The 12,088-nt window shown below is 44.8% G+C and overlaps 1 pseudogene; it reads right to left on the bottom strand.

Moving 5' to 3' along the window:
• Positions 1–2,622: 2,622 nt before the first annotated feature.
• Positions 2,623–9,595, bottom strand: LOC132435382 (DNA polymerase subunit gamma-1 pseudogene; annotated as a pseudogene).
• Positions 9,596–12,088: the final 2,493 nt, after the last annotated feature.

The raw sequence follows: 12,088 nt of genomic DNA on the forward strand, positions 1-12,088 counted from the left end.
ACCACTTTATCAAAAAAGGTGTCTCAGGTATCTCAGGCTTGCAAACCAGCATTCTGCAACTCCACACCTCCAAGGGTTTGAGTCAGTGGAAGGTTTCAGACACAGATGAGTAACATTCCTAACTCAAAGCTCTGTCTTAGCTGCATTCTGAAAAGTACTAAATGTGGAGAAAAAAGATTCTGTTAATACTGAAACAAGGTGAAAATTACCCATAATACTACATTAAAAACACAAGTCACATGAGGCAAGAAGTGAAAATCTTCCGGTCCTTTTGATACACCCCAGAGGTAACCGTATATTTGGTGTGTGTGCTGTGGAAATCTTTCCCTGTGCTTATTGACACGTCACTATACTGCATAAAACATACTCAATTTTTATTTTACACAAAAATAGAATTACCCTGTACGTGATATATTTTTTTCATATAACTGACATTCTAGGCCATTAAGTAATTCTTTAATGCTCACATGGTTGCTTTGACCCTTCTGAGGGTAAGAGGGGTTTTGAGGAGAGAGCACTAGACCTTGGATCTCTGCTAACAGTTTCCTTACTTTTTATGACAATTCCTGCCCTCTCACAGGATTGGTGAGAGAATCAAATATGAAAAGAAGCAAGTAGCATAGAAAATTTGTACTCAGTTTTGCTTGTCTTAAGTCTCCATCTGCTGGCTCTATTTGGCCAATAGTCTGTCTGATAACTACTTCCTGAAGCTTGTCCGTAACGCTTTTTTTTTTTTTTTTTTTTTGGTGGGGCATGGGAGTAATTTGGACTGTTATTTAAATAACAGTTATTTTTAAGCTTTCTGACAAATACGTTTATATGGCAAACAACACGGTCATTGTGGAGGAAAATGGGTCTATAGCTACTGACAGAGCAAGCAAGAAAGGTCATCTAAAATGGCATAGTTTAGATTTCCCAAACACAAAACGTGAAGACTCCGTAAACACTTATGTAACCTAGAACTGGAAGAATACTTGAATTTCAACTCTAGGAAAAGGAGATGGACCTTGGAGTTAAAACGGAACTTTGTTCCCAGCACCACCACTTCCAAGCTTTGTGAACTTGGGCAAACGCTTAGGTAACAGCTGAGCCTCACCTTCTTCATCTATAAAATGGAGATAATACCTACCTCTCAGGGTTGTGAGGAGGATGAGATGAAAACACATATCAACATCCTGGTAGACATTCTTCTGAATCCCTTTTATGGGGATGATACTTGTGAAACGTGCATCTATCCTTCCAAACCATACGTACTTAATTTTACACCCTTTGCTTCCTGAAGAGAAAAAACATGATGAATCTTGGAGGGTGGTGGTCATTGTTATTTTGTCTATGGAGAAAAGCAGTATCAGTAAGTTCTTTTTTCCTCAACTGGATTAAGCTCCTTGGAAAGAAGAAACCATACTTCATGCATCTTTTAATCTTTCATATTATCTAGTATTTTTGTATATGGTAAATGCTCAGTTTTTTTTTTTTTTTTAATGAAAGCTTCTTTCTTTCTTTATGGCTGTGTTGGGTCTTAGTTTCTGTGCGAGGGCTTTCTCTAGTTGTGGTGAGCGGGGGCCACTCTTCATCGCGGTGCATGGGCCTCTCACTGTCACGGCCTCTCCCTTTGTGGAACACAAGCTCCAAATGCGCAGGCTCAGTAGTTGTGGCTCACGGGCCCAGTTGCTCCATGGCACGTGGGATCTTCCCAGACCAGGGCTCGAACCCGTGACCCCTGCGTTGGCAGGCAGATTCCCAACCACTGCACCACAAGGGAAGCCCTCAGAGTATTTTAACATGGGCTGGACTGTTCAACTTCATCCCCTTCACCCACCTTCTGTCCGCTATACATGAGCGAGGTGGTTACGTGGCAGCTATGGGCCCGAAAGTATCAATGTTTTGCATTATTTCCCCTTGGCCTCAAGATGCGAAGGAACATGATCATTAAGTAAAAAGTATCTGCTATAATAACTTTGGGGTAGAGTGAGGTTAGGTTACCCTTAAGGATTTGGATTATCTTTAGAACTTTAGTATTTGATCTAATGCAGCTTAAGTATCTGCTCTTAAGTCCTTAACAGAATTGGGTTTATAGACCTGTGCAGTAAGGAGATAAGGGTTTTTATATACATCGAGTATCTCTAGAAATGCTAGCACTGCTTAGAACAGAGGAGAGAGCAGTTCTTCCAGGGAGGATTGAAGGTTTTACAGGAGGCAAAACCCCCAAACTAAGACATTTAGCATCTAAACGAAATACCGCCAATGCTGGTGTAATAATAACCTTGGGGTGGGTATTTTAATGTCCGTTTTGATAGAGGAGTCATCTGAGGCTCACAGAGGTTAGCCACTTTATTTTTTTTGGTGAGAAGATAAAGGGTCTTTGTTTTTATTTCCACTGCCTCCGAGCAGGCTTATTCCATTTAGAGCATTACTTCTCTCCCCTTCTAGGGCACTGCATCAGAGCATGAGGGACAGAACAAAGAACCAGCCAAGAAGAAAAGGAAAAAGAAGTGAAATGCCTGAGTTAATGTGAACTTTGGGGCTTCTGCTTGCTTTTTACCCAACAAGCAACAATGCCCCCTTGTCCTACAGCCTGCACCAACGTTGGCATCTTGGTTCTGAACTCAATTGCACCGTCAATTAGAGGCAATCATTCTTGGCAAGTCCTGCTACTGAAAAATGGCTGGCCTTAGGCAAGCCCTTTTGTAAAAAGCACGGCTGAAAGCCTGAGTTTAGGAGCCTGCACCGCCCCGATGAAACTCCACGGGAGCAAATACAGAGCCTCCAGGCAGAGCTACCATCCAGGCTGGCTTCATTTTTCCAGGGAGCCTTTGGTGAGTTCAATTATCTGGTAAATATCCAGTGCTTCCCCCTCGGGAATCCCGTATCTGCTTTCCATCCCAGTTGGGTTGGAAGGGGTTTTACAATCCATGGTCACTTCCTTCCTGAGGCACCGGTCAATATCGGCTGTACTGAAGAAGGCGACTGACTGGGGGCAAGTCATTCAGACCCAGCTTGTAGGCAAACATGCACCTGGTCAAGAGGCTGGCGATCTGCAGGGCGAGGGCAGCACAGTAGCAGTCCTCCTCCCGCACCAGGTAGCGAACCTCATCATGGGTGCTGATGCAGAAGCACCCATCGATGGCGAACACCTCAAACAGCCACTTCATGGCCACAAGCATGAGGTGTAAGTAGTCCGCGGCGGAGCTTTGCACCGCTCGATTCACACAGCTGGTCATAAACGCCCCCCTGGACAGCAGAGGGCTCCAGGGCTCGGCTGCTGCAGCAGCCCAGCACCGGGGTACTGGTGTGTCAGACATCGCAATGCTCTCCAGCTTATTGAACATTTCTGACTCTGTGTCCCCCATCCAGGCTTATTCAGCAACCTCCTCCCACTTCTTCCATTGTGATTTCCTAGAAGCTTCTCTGGATCTTGCGTAGATCCAGCAGGGAAACCAAGCCGTCCTCCATCCTGTCCACAGGGAGGTCCAACTCCCTCACCAGCCACTCGCCCTCATCTAACAGCCGATAGCTGCAGTGGCCCTTGGTGACTGCATACATCTGTCGGGCCTTCTCAGCTGCCTCCTGCCGCGTGAGCCAGTGGTTGAACTGCATTAGGAGGCGCTCAGCGAAGGGCTGCCCCCCCCATAGATGCAGCCATAGTTGAAGACCTTGGTGTGCTCATGGGTGATGCCCACTGTGGCAGCTCTCTTGCTGTGTAGATTGGTGCCCCTGCTCTTCCTGCCCTGCAGTGTCATCCACCCAAAGGCCGTGCAGCCATGCACGCCAGCAAAGTGGGCGTCTCCAAGCACAGCTGCAATCCACAGCGCCTGTGAGCCCACGTCAGCACCCACGAGGGCGTAGCTGGGTGGGACCTGCACCATGGCCTTCAACTCACTGCCTACTCGGTCAGGTCGGGCGTTGCTGGCAATGAGCCAGGTGGGCTCTACAGCCCACGTGATGGGCTGTAGTTGGTGATGGTGCCAGCGGTCACCCCCTGGGGCAGGATGGCCCCATAGCGGCCTTCCTCATCATAGTTTGGGTGCCTGGTCACAGCACGGGGCAGAGCTGACCTGGGCAGCCACACCACCATCTGGGACCTGATACATTTATGGGCATTCCTACAAAAAGAAATCATTTTGTTGATTTCCAAGGCACGGGGCCCACTGGCAACTCCTGGGCCAGCCTGCAGGGTGCCGTCCGCCATCTTGGGCAGGAAGTCTTTGGCGAAGGGGCTGCCAGCATTGCAGCTGTTACCATCCTTGTGAGGCAGCTTGAAGAACCAGCAGCCGGGGATATCCACATCATTGTAGGGTCCGTTGCCATGGTGATAAGCTGGCTGGCTGGCTTTTGGGCCACCAGCAGCAGTCAGAGCTAGGAACTGACCTGGAACTGCCACTCGCCAAGTTCTCCATCCTGGCCTCGGCCTCCACTTCTAAGCGGCCCATTTCTCCCACCGTCTGCCACATGGCGCTGCAGTCAGTGAGCAGGAACTCCTCAGCCAGGTCTGCCTCCTGCGGCTCCAGCTGCTGCTTCCCCTGTTCAAGACAGTGCTTCCTGTACAGGGACTCGATGGCTATGTAGGGGCAGGCGCCCCCAGGGTCGGCCACTTTTACCAAAGGGTTCTGGGATTGGAAGCCAGGTCTACTGGCTTTAGAGTCCAAATAGCCAGGAACTGTCCACGCTATTGCACTGCTGTGAAAAATAAACAGTCCTGCACAGGCAGGGGAAGGGAGAGGGAAAGAGGTCAACAGCAAGGAGGACTGCAGCAGTGGGCCAGTTGGGCTCCAGGATGGGAGGGGGTTGTAGGGCAGAGATGGATGGAGTGGTGGGAGAGGAAGTTGTGAGACACCAGTCTGATTGTGAAGTGCCTTACGGACCCTGTAGACAGACTTGGCATGCAGATGTTAAGCATACACGGTGATTCTTAGAAAAATGGAAGTTCAGCAGGTTTTAATTGTCTAGATAATTTCTCAAAGTGTGGTTTTATGTATTTTTAAATCAATCACCCGGAGTGCTTGTTTTAAATGCACAGTATTGCCCCGCCCCACACTGTACGATGAACTCAAATCTGTGTGTCTAATAGGCCTCTCAGATCATTCTGATGCACCCTGGAGCTGAAGGATTTGAGAAGTGTTTCCTAATGGGTAGTAGGGTGATCAATTTCTGCTGATTTTATACTGACTAGGAAAGTTCTGCAGACAGCTGAAATTATGTTCTTATGTTGTTTACCTAAGAGGGAGGTGGAGCCTGTGTTGGAAAGGACAGCTATTAACAGTAGATTAAAAGTATATTCTTCCAGGGCTTCCCTGGTGGCGCAGTGGTTAAGAATCTGCCTGCCAATGCAGAGGACACGGGTTCGAGCCCTGGTCCGGGAGGATCCCACATGCTGCGGAGCAACTAAGCCCATGCGCCACAACTATGGAGCCTGCGCTCTAGAGCCCACAAGCCACAACTACTGAAGCCCGCGCACCAAGAGCCTGTGCTCCACAACAAGAGAAGCCACCGCAATGAGAAGTCCATGCACCGCAATGAAGAGTAGCCCCCGCTCACCACAACTAGAGAAAGCCCACACGCAGCAACAAAGACCCAACACAGCCAAAAATAAAATAAATTTTTTAAAAAGTATATTCTTCCATATTAAAGTGAATATTGTCTCTCCCAAATTACAGATCCATTTTTAACCTTAGACATTCTTTTAAAACTGCCGCTCTGGACTTCCCTGGTGGCGCAGTGGTTGAGAATCTGCCTGCCAATGCAGGGGACACAGGTTCGAGCCCTGGTCTGGGAGGATCCCACATGCCGCGGAGCAACTGGGCCCGTGAGCCACAATTACTGAGCCTGCGCGTCTGGAGCCCGTGCTCTGCAACAAGAGAGGCCGCGACAGTGAGAGGCCCGCGCACCGCGATGAAGAGTGGCCCCAACTTGCCGCAACTAGAGAAAGCCCTCGCACAGAGACGAAGACCCAACACAGCCACAAATAAATAAAATTAAAAACAAAAAAAAAAACCCCTGCCGCTCTGCTTCCCAAGCTTTGGACTGGTTCTCTCTTAAACACTTTCCTCGAGGAACAAAGTAGTTTTAGGCACAGCTGATCATCACAGTTGTCTCATTTCATTTCATTAGGGAAATGTTTAAGAGTAAGATTTTCATAGTGTTCCTTGCTTCATCCACCTTTGAATGCAAAGAAAAGAACTCCAGGGCTAAATCGTAAATGTCTTTATGAATCAGCAGAGATTACACCTCCTATCGAAGTATAATCTTCAAAAGATCAAACTTGACTGTTATACACATATAATGAGTATTAGTCAAATTTATTCACCTCCTTAATGAGGAAACGGATAAGATGGCAAAGCTGGTTTGAAGCAGAATCGGAGGAACAGGAATTATGCGGTCTACCAGGAAGGGTGTTTTGAAATGAGTGTGCTGAGTGATCTGAGCCCTCCAAAATGAATAGCAAAGTCAGGCATGTAGCTCAGCGAGTCTCAAAGTTTTGTTCTCAGTATCCCTTAATACTCTTAAAAACTGAGGATCCCAATGATCTATCAATATTAACCTTATTAGAAACTAAAACACAAATGTTTAAGTATTAGTTATAGGGGACCCTTGAACAAGGTGAGGGTTAGGGTTACCCACCCTTCCCACAGTCAAAAATCCAGGAATAGCTTTACCGTCCGCCCTTTGTCTTGGGTTCTACATCTCTGGGTCCAACCAACCATGGATCATGTAGCACAGCAGTTGGTATCTAAGGGAAAATATCCGTTTATAAGTTGACCTGCGCAGTTCAAACCCGTGTGTTCAAGGGTCAACTGTATTTTAAAAATAAAAATAACGAGCCCATTATATGTTAACATTTTTTAATGAAAAATAACTTCAGATATATTTTGAGAAAAAAGGCATTGTTTTACACTTTTGCAAATAGAACACTTAATTGGCTTATCAGAAGACAGCTGAATCCTTATATCAATTTCTGCATTCATATGTTGCAATATGTTGTTTTTGGTTGAAGTATATGAGGAAAATTTGGCCTCACAGAGTTATGTAGTTGGAAAGGGAGGACCTTACAAAATCCCTAAAGTGTCTTGGGAACCCTCAGCGGTCCTTAGATTACACTTTGAGAACCACTGCCCTAGATTAAGAAATACCCTGGCAGGCATGTTAAACAAAGCACCAGTATGACCTTGAAAGGACATGCTGTAACTGTCTTTGGTTATTTCCAAGTTTTGGATGATTTTTCTTAATACTTCAAGGCCTATGTCATGCTCCTGTCACCAGAAACAGACTGGGTCAGACCGACCAAATTCCACTTGTGAACAGTGGGAATTGGGACTATATTGTAAACTCATTTCTTTAAACAATCCCCCTAAATAAAAACATCTTTTTTCCCTTTCATTATAAAATGCAAGAAATTTAGAAGATATAAAAACCAATTATCTTGAATACTTTGAACTTCTTGGAGATAAACACTGATACCTTCTTCCTTTTTTTGTTTTAACTTTTTATTTTATATTGGAGTATCGCCAATTAACAACGTTGTGATAGTTTCAGGCGCACAGCAAAGGGACTCAGCCATACATACACATGTATCCATTCACCCCCAAACTCCCCTCCCATCCAGGCTGCCACATAACATTGAGAAGAGTTCCCTGTGCTATACAGTAGGTCCTTGTTGGTTATTCATTTTCTTTGTTTGTTTGTTTTTGTACGCAGGCCTCTCACTGTTGTGGCCTCTCCCGTTGCAGAGCACAGGCTCCGGATGCGCAGGCCCAGCGGCCATGGCTCACGGGCCCAGCCGCTCCGCGGCATGTGGGATCTTCCAGGACCGGGGCACGAACCCATGTCCCCGGCATCAGCAGGCGGACTCTCAATCACTGCGCCACCAGGGAAGCCCAGTTATTCATTTTCTAAAAGTTTCCCAGGTGATTCTATTGTGCACTTAGGACTGAGAACCGCTACCTAGTCTAACCCCATTTTCTTTTTCTCTTTTTTTAACATCTTTATTGGAGTATAATTGCTTTACAACGTTGTGTTAGTTTCTGCTGTATAACACAGTGAGTCAGCTATACGTATACATATATCCCCATATCCCCTCCCTCTTGCCTCTCCCTCCCACCCTCCGTATCCCACCCCTCTAGGTGGTCACAAAGCACCAAGCTTATCTCCCTGTGCTATGCAGCTGCTACTCTCTCACTTCATCCCAGCTTACTCTTCCCCCTCCCCGTGTCCTCAAGTCCATTCTCTACGTCTGCGTCTTTATTCCTGTCCTGCCCCTACGTTCTTCAGAACTTTTTTTTTTTTAGATTCCATATATATGTGTTAGCATATGGTATTTGTTTTTCTGTTTCTGACTTACTTCACTCTGTGTGACAGACTCTAGGTCCATCCACCTCACTACAAATAACTCCATTTCTTTTTATGGCTGAGTAATATTCCATTGTATGTATGTGCCACATCTTCTTTATCCATTCCTCTGTTGATGGGCATTTAGGTTGCTTCCATGTCCTGGCTATTGTAAATACTGCTGCAATGAACTTTGGAGTGCACGTGTCTTTTTGAATTAAGCACGGGAGTGGGATTGCTGGGTCACATGGTAGTTCTATTTTTAGTTTTTTAAGGAACCTCCATACTGTTCTCCATAGAGTTTTTTTACATATAAGACATTTTGTATTATTTCTGGTCTTTACAACAGTGCTTGAAAGTTTTCAAGGATGACAAAGCTGAGGCTGAGAGAGGCAAAGCAAACTGCCTTGGACACATAGCTACTAACTTTTTCTATTCTAATCAGACGTCTTAGTTCTAAGATAGAATCCTCTCTAGCTAGTCTACGTGGGAAGGGATTCACAAAGGCTATTAGAAATTTGTGGAATTTCTGGAGAAGCTAGGTTGAGCTTCTCGGAACAACTCTCAGAACCACACCTCAGATTTGACCATGTAACGGGGCCCAGCCAAAACACATGGACTCTGCTGTGGACGCTGGAGACAGTCCCGTCACCACTTGACTTCAGAACTGGCTGCCTTTGCTGGCCTGGACCTTCTCTGTTTTCTCAGAAAATTCACTTTCAAAACAAAGTCTTACACATGTATATCTGATTGGTAGACTCTAACACACCTGTTGTGTTAATTTCAAAATTTCAATGTATTTTTAAAAAGTTATTCCAGATGAGGGAGGTAGGATTTATACTTGGAGAATTATCCAAGTGAGAAGCTGTTTGAAAGATTCGGGGTAGGGACAGATGTCCACCGCAGTCACCCTCTGGAGGCCCAACATCAATGTACACCCTCCCTCCATCCTTCAATCTCTAGCCTGCAGAACACAATGCAACAATCCCTTATACAAAATATGCTACTCTGTCCTCAAAAGGGGAAGCCCCAAATTTCAGTTGATTGCATTCAGCTCCATATTCAGAATTTTGATGTTCGTTCTTCTAATTTAAACACACTCTTTTCTTAATGCCCTGTTAGCCATGGATAAATTGTAAAATAAATCCACAGAGGCTATATACACTATATATCTGGGGAAGGGAGAGGGGAAAAATTTAACATATATTCTTATATAACGTAACTCACCTGCAAGGGGAAATATAAGGCTATAGTTGATATTTACCCACTCCATGTTCCCTTTGCCCTCAGCCACAACTTGGTCTGCCTTTACCTGGTGGAGTGACCCTAACCTTCATTCCTGAGCATCTGAGTTCTTGGTGGCCCTCTACTTCTCTACGGTTGCTCTAGTCCTGCTAACTTGCAGCATTCCGTGGGGAGGTACAAGGAGGACCCCTCAGTTTGTGAACATTGCTTCGGCCTGTCTAAGGAAGCACTCCTATTTTCCCTAACACCCAAGATCAACGGCCTCAGCTGAAATGGTCGGCACTCCCCACTGCACCCCATCTTATTTGCTGGTTTAGTGGCGTGGTGCAAGGAACCTGAAATGGCCAAGTGCCAGTCTCAACTGGTAGAAAGATTCCCCTGGTGGAAACATTTCTCTTTCGACATTTTCTATATCACATCCATTGGCACTTAATTATCTTCCCTTTAGAACTGTTCTGCATACACTGATTTTTTGAGTGATCGGAGAAGCCTAACCTTCAGGGTAGGTATGGTGGTATATCAAATGTCTAAATCTTAGCCCTAACGTGACTTCTTTCGTATTCAATAAATCCACCCCCAACTAAGGAAGATGCCTATTATTTTTGTCCTTGCCTTCACTAGTGTTTGAGAGATATACGGATAATGACTAGAGGGCTGGTAGCAGCAGGTGTCTCTGGAGAAAGGGATGAAAGAGATAACACAGCGAATTTTATGATATCTCAACCAGTCCTCCATCTTGGAAATAATCATATGGTCTTTTAACCTTGTGGCTTTTAGATCCTAAGCTCTCAAAGATTTATTTCTTGGCAGTAAGCAACATTTAGAAAATCTATCTTTATTGTTAAGTCTGAATATTCCAATTTATTATTTTGTTTAGCCCAGTGGAATTATTAGAGGACGTCAGTCATGCCCAATTGCCACCAGTTTATTTCAAACACTTATGAACAGAGAATTGCAAAATATCTTTTTTTCCCCTTGGGCCTATACGCGCTTGGTATTATGCTTATGCAAACAGTATGTAAGCACAACTTCCTTTCCTGTATGTGCAGGCATTCGGCACATATTAGTGTCATGCCTGCTGCATTCCAGCTACACTCCATTCTGGAGACACAGTGGTGAAGCCCAGGCACGGTCTTTTTGCCATAGCCTTTCTATTCTAGTAAGAGGTGCTGGTACATACCACGTCTGGCTCTGTCTCCTGCTGCTAAATTAGGATGGCCTGTCATTTACCCAGAATACAGCAGGGGGCAGATAAAGCCCATCTTTCAAAATCATTTGTGGCAGCCCAGCATTTTAGATGGCAGCAGATTAGAATTGTCACTTCAGTTTTTGAAGGAAACTAGAATCTGGTTTTGCATTTTGCTCATTGCTTATCCGACTTCCGGTATCTCTGGTATCAAATCTGGGAAAAAGCCAAACTGCAGGTACATTTTCTCTTTCAGAGTAAATATATTTGGGAAATAGCTGTGAGGGACGCTTGCTAAGTAAAGGAATTCTACTCTGAATGCTTTCAAAAATAAAGACTATTCAATGGATTTAACATTAATTCAATTTAATATTTTCATTTAAGTATTTGCTTAAGTTGAACTGTACCTGTGTTTTGATTTTTGCCGAGAGGATGGGTAAAAAGACCATCCTCATTAGCTAATCTTATTCCTATTTCAGAAATAGTAGCCACTCCTACATCCTTTTGGAGTGAATTAAGAGGAAATGTTAGAAATGTAGAGAAAGCAAATGCATGCGCGCGTGCATGTTTGACATACTGTTATGGCCACAAGAATGGCATCAGAGGGGCAGAAGAAAGGAAAGGACCAAGGATGTGGGGTGTTGCATTTTGGGCAAAGGCGTCGAGAGAATATCCTAATTTTGGACTTTTTAATGGTATGTTAGGTTTGCTGGGTCCTTTAAAGCAATAAGTATTCAGCTGAGCTGTGAAGCTAGACATTGGAATTTCCTATGAAAAGGAAAATCTGAGCTAAAGAGAGGAGAGTTACCTGAGCAGATACCTTTTATCAACCAGCACCTTACTGGATCTTTTATTAATCTATGGTTTCCCTGGGCCTCCTGTTCTATTACTCTCTACGGGACAAACACAGGAAAACTACACCAACTCCCTCTGGCAAAGGCTCCTTAGAGAGCCAGTGGGTGAGTAGAGGTGGGAGGGGAGAGGGCTAAATCAATTTCTAGTGAATCTGAGAGCCAATCAAATCTTATTATTCTGTTGAATTATTTCTCTTCTCCTGTACATAGTAAGTTCTGTGGGACAGGGTCATGTTTATCTTGTTCACCACTGACTTTCCTGTGACCATGACATTTTTCATACACCAGTGCTTTAGAAGCAAAAATAACAGCCCTCCCACTGACCTCATTAAGAAAAGACTAAAGAGATTAAGAAACGTGGGTAATCCCAGCCATGAGTTATTTGGAAATTGTGTGTGTGTATGTGTGTGTGAGAGATTTCCAATCATCTGTCCCTGTTCACCTATGAATATGACGAAATGCAGAGGTACTGAGTAAGAAT

Source organism: Delphinus delphis, chromosome 12 (assembly GCF_949987515.2).
Source record: "Delphinus delphis chromosome 12, mDelDel1.2, whole genome shotgun sequence".
Taxonomy (NCBI): domain Eukaryota; kingdom Metazoa; phylum Chordata; class Mammalia; order Artiodactyla; family Delphinidae; genus Delphinus; species Delphinus delphis.